The sequence below is a fragment of the Pygoscelis adeliae genome, unplaced genomic scaffold, assembly GCF_000699105.1.
Source record: "Pygoscelis adeliae isolate BGI_AS28 unplaced genomic scaffold, ASM69910v1 Scaffold173, whole genome shotgun sequence".
In the NCBI taxonomy this organism is placed as follows: domain Eukaryota; kingdom Metazoa; phylum Chordata; class Aves; order Sphenisciformes; family Spheniscidae; genus Pygoscelis; species Pygoscelis adeliae.
The window spans coordinates 707,740-713,352 of NW_008824409.1; positions in this window are offsets into that span (position 1 = coordinate 707,740).

Sequence of the window (5,613 nt, forward strand, 5' to 3'; positions counted from 1 at the left end):
CAAAGACTCAGACAGATGCTACAGGCAACTTGGCACAGCCTTGCAGAAAACACATGTCCATATGACTACACATACTGAAGAAAAGGAGAGCTGGCTATCCTCAGAAAGTTTTCTCCTCTCCACTCCTCTGCAACTGCTAATTGCTCATAGAAGTCCTAGGACAACACCAGCAGGGCACAGCAGGTGGTAGACTGGAGCTCACGAGTGCAACATCTGAATGTGCTGTGTAGAGGGGGAACAGCACACTGCTTGCTTCAGTACTTTCCCTCTCTTCCCCTTCTCCAAGCCTCCTCCACCTTTCCACAGCCTCTTTGCTACGTGGTGTTTGCCAATTCTTGCACCACATTTAAAGTCCCCAGGACAGAATGGTAGTGCTCCTACCTGTCTGGTAGTCGAGATGCTTTTAAATCCTCAGTAGTGTTCTTACGCCAGGTTTCCAGAACAATATATTTGTTCACGTTATATCTTCAGAGTCTACAGAGCCGTCACATACCATATTCAACCTATTATTCATCTCAAACAGAGAATTCTGCAAAGCAAGAGGAAATAAAAGAGAGCTTAATACAGCTTTACTAAAATGGAATTTGCCAAAGACTCACAGAAAAATGGATTTAATTAGGGCTGCTAATGGGGAACAGTTTGTTCCTGTGATTTAAAGCAGAAGTTAGATAGTGTCTATAATTTCAACATTTTAAATTATATATAGGGTGTTATTTCTCATTTCTACCTTAATTATAAAAATCCATCTTTATGAATCACAATTTTGAGGCAAATAAAGCAAAGGCAGCAAAAATGATGTTTTATTTAATAAAATTTGTTAAGAACTCACAAAAGAAGCAAAAGACACTTCAGTATGTATAAAATAGACTTACTATAGCAAATAATAGTTGCAAGCAGTCCTCTGTACACTACTTAAGGACAGCACAACAAGGTTAATTTTTTACTTAGGAAAAGTTGTGTGAAGGAAGAAGGTGTGTTGTTATAAAAACTGAAACTGGGTATGGTTTTTATGCAATAATGGGAACGTCTTCCATTTAATTTTGCAGCTAAACACGTCTATTAGAGTTGCAGGCATTAATTGGCCTAACATGCTCCAGCTAGTAATCCCATATTCTAGAAATCTCTGCTACCCCTTCTTACATTGATTACTGTCAGAATCTCTGAATTGCCTGAAAATTGCTTCTCCAGACAAAAGGGCCAATAGATCTTGTTAGAACCACTCCTCTCGAGGCTCTTCTGTAGCCTTTGATTTTATTTAAAACTAACAAATGTCGCTTTTGTGAAATTCCTCCTGTTAGCTGGCTCTGACCAGATGACCTAAGTAAATGAGTCCCAGCGTTGTAAAGCACTGATTAATTTAATAACAAATAGCCCAGACAACTGACTAGCAAGCTAGGCCTAGCTGCTGCCACTGCTGCAGATTCTGCACCCACTGTAATGCATTTTAATACTGCACTTCGGATCAGAACAGAATCAATGAGTGAAGTTCAAATGTGGCACATTTCCTATTTCCCTGACAGCTTATTTCATGGATCACAGGGACCAAAGTACAGCTGCTTATTCAACAGAGGAAAGACTGAATCAATTTTCATTCTTTAATACACTCGGTGACCTATACTCTGATGCTTTATCCTTTACAATGGCTCTAGTCTTTTCAAGGCCTTCAATTTTGTCAGATAGAGAAAATTTAAAATAATGACAAAATGCCCTGCCCTAGGTCTGCTTCCAACTGACTAACTGTTCTGCTGGTAATAAGTCCAAATGAAAGATATTATGTCACTCAGGTTGAATTAAACAGACAAACTATAATCCTACATCATTAAAAATGAACCAATCTCCTCAAAGATTTCTGTGATTTTGCTCCAAGTTCCCCACGAAAGGTGCTGGACACCACAAAGATTTTGATCCTCATCTGCTCCAGTTTTTTCCCCTCCTTCAAAACATGAAGGAATAATATGACATAATGGCAGCCACAGCAGCAGCAGCTGGCTGAAAGAGCAGGCACTTTGCTGGGGAAATCCTGCGCCCACCTGCTCCCTTCCTACCTGCACGGAGACCTCAGGCCATGTGCTGTCTCTCAGGACGCAACGCAAGGAGCTGCAGGCCAGCAGGGAAGCCAGACGCAGAAATGCAGTGCCTCCTCCCCACCCGTGGTCCCAAAGACCAAGCCACACTGAACGGGGAAACCAAAGTTCTGTTGCTCTGCTCACCCCATCAGACTCCCCGAAGCTAGCAGATAATGTCAGCAGTTCTTTAGGCCCTGCTAATTTGGGCAGAATTAATACACTGAGATGCATCATTTTGCAATTTCAGTGTGAAGATTATTTTTTTCATTTAGAAATATCCCTAGGTATTGTGTTTTAATTACCCTCTGTGTGCCTTGTGTTTGTCTTGCCTTATTATTTATCCCCAGTTCACAGGTGATATTCATATTGTTCTCATCATTGATAACTTGGTATCATCCTGGGCTTTTTTACCATAATAATTTTTCCAAGAAGGAAGGTCAGATTCTGCAAAGCAGAACATTGCACAAGGGTGTGTGCTACAGCCACGCCGGGCAGCATGGGCACCACGCCCTGGAGATGCTGGCACCCCAGAGCCAAGGCAGCAGAGTTCACTGCAGCCGTGCCGAAGGCAGTGTGCATGAGCCTGGCATCAGGACAGAGAGGGACAGCTGATGTGCCAGCTAACTGATGAACTAGACAGCACTGTGTGAATTGGAAAGCTTGGAAAGGAAGCACTTGGACACCTCCACAGGCAAACGGGATTTCTGGCTCTCCTTTCTCAAACTCTCCTCCTCCTGCCTCATTGTACTTTATGACTGGGACAAAGGTGAGACCCCATAAAGCTTGCCTAGCCTTAAGACATAAAGGAAATAAATCAGGCCTTATCAGAATATTATCTAGATGAAACAGACATATCACGGCTGGCTTTATTTGCTTTTCTCTCTACATATCCAGTAGTTCAATTCTAGGGCTTTCAAAGCATGTGGTTTTAACAAATATCAGTACTTCAGCGCACATGGGCAGACAAATTGCTTTTTCCAGGTCATAAGATGAATCTGGAAAGAGCATGGGTCACTAAACGGTTGCAACAAATGTTCTAGTCCAGACCTGTGTTTAAGCAGGCAACGAGCAGTAGCAGAGGTTGCTGGTTTGATTTGCTTGCCCCTGAGAAATTAATTTTCCTTTTTTATTTTTCTGCTTTTCGTGAAGGAAGTCCAGAGACACGTCGCAGCTCAGAACACCCCATCAGCAGCAGCTGTTCCACTTGCTGCTTTGGTCTAGAAGCAAACAGGACACTCAGCTTGTGGGAGCTGGTAGCTGAACTGTGAGCTCTACAGTATTTGCCATCCCTCTTTCCCAGAGCTCTCCAGGGGCAGCTGTTCAGACAATGAAAAGTAACTCAGAAGAGCTGAGAATAGCAAGTGCCCTGGCTCAGACATACAGCCCTAATCCTTCCCCTCTTCCCAGATTATCCAGCTTTAATACAAAGATCTGCTCTAGTTGTTCAATAACAGAGCAGTTCTGAATGTTAATCAATTCTCCTTTCCATCATCAAGCTGCCCTTGAACCCAGCGGTCCTCTGGCCTGAGGAGACAGGAGGTGACAGACCTGAAGGTGACAGACCTGAAGGTGCTGCCTGACCTGCTTTCCCCGAGCTCCACAAGAAACCAGCTCTGCAAGAGCACGGCACACCTCCCGCTTCACCTTTTGCACACGCGGAATTGAGGTGCACTGCATCTCAGCAAGAATATTACTGCTGAAGGTCTTTGTCCCAGCACTCCTCAGTGGTGGGGACACAACAGGAACCTTATAGCTGGCATGAAATGGTCTCCCCTTCTCACCACACACGTTCCCTCCACACCAGCCTGCAGACTTGTGGCTATCTTCACTTTCTCCATGTAAGAAGATCAACTTTTCCTTCCCAGTTTTACCAGACTTATCCCTCTTATCTCCCATCCCTCTCCTGAGCAGACCAGCTGCCCATGGACTGGCTACTACCAGTGCTCAGTTCATTGTGGCACTAGCCTGGTGCTTTTCTTACCCGGCCAGGATTGTACTGCAGCTCAACAAAATATCTGAACTTAGTGATCAAGTTTTGGCAGACAGTTCTGGAGGACAGTGATGAGGGATGGAGGCTGAGCAGCCAGCAGCTATTGTACAGTCAGCTGCTGAACAAGTGGATTTTGATGAGGTTCACCTGATTAGCTTTGGGTGCACGAACGAGAACTGTGTTTGCGGTGCTGGGCACATAATGCCATAGGGGTTAGCGCTCTGCATCCCTGTCACCGGCACCCATTTGACCCCTAGCTATCAGAGAGGATGCAAAAACTGCCCACTATGCTCTGTCAAAGTAATGTTCAAAGTTGAGTTCTAACAAGACTTTTTCCCTTCAAACAATGTACAAATTAACAGTCAGCAGCATTTGAAAAATGGCCCTAATCCCTGTCTGCAAGGGGAGTTTGTTCCCAGTGCAATGTGCCATATTATGACAACGATATATTCTTCAAGTGAGTTAAAACTAATGAATAACTAACACCCTGACAGTCTTGCTATTACTGAGTGCTTAGGAGTTGGGTAAAACTGACAGTGCAAGATGAATACGGCACTAAGACAAGATGTTACTTTGCATGACTGGTCAGGGGAATCCAGACTTAATGGACATTACAGATGGGTTAATTCTAAAGGCTGAATTTGATTCTGTGCCATAGTTGCTCTCTGAGCAAATAGGGGAGGCTTAATCACTTGGATGACGGAGTCACAGGTGGTAGTCCCATTTGTGAAGGAAGCATTGGGAGCACGGTCCTGGGAACAAAGAATGTGAGTTTGCCTGTTGGCTCTGCATCCCTGAGAGCAGGCAGAGGGAGGGTCCAGCAAAACTCAGGCAGACAACTCGCCTACAAGTGCAGTCAGGAAGGCGGGACTGTCCCTAGCAGGAGGGATCACCAGAGCACACCGAATGTGTACTACCTCCTGTGTTTTCACAACACAGGAATCACAAGGTGCCAGTGAAATTATTCGATATCAGGCTGAAAGAGGAAGGGCAGTATGACCCCAGAATTGAATGTGGCTCTTTGCCCAGAACACTGTGGAGCCCAGATGTATTCATGAGTTTCAAGAGGCTTCAGAGACACTCCTGGAGCACAGCTCCACCTGCTAGTTCAGTGTGATGGTCAGACACAACCACTACTCCAGGACTGTGAGCAGGATCTCTGAGGACCATGGGCAAATAATCATGTAATCCACACCCTGTCTGCTATAGGCTTTTCACAAGCATCTGCTAATCGCTGTGGCCAAAGAGAGGCCCTGAGCTAGCCAGTCATCCATGCCACACTGAGGTTTCTCTCAGATTGCCTCCATGGTGGTGCTGGAGGTCTTTCAATGGCTTGTCACTGGCAGCACCCGCCTGCAGCATTCCCCAGGCTCAGCAGAGGATCACCATTAAGGGGGACCTCCTGTGTCTCAATTAGCTCTGCCTATCCCCAGTGTAAGACAAACTGTAGTGCTGCAGGATCTCCCCTACACCTGCAGCACCAGATGGGCTGTGTCACCAAGGAAGGCTTGGCTTGTAGCAGCAGGCAAATATCACACGTTCCTTGAGACTTGACAT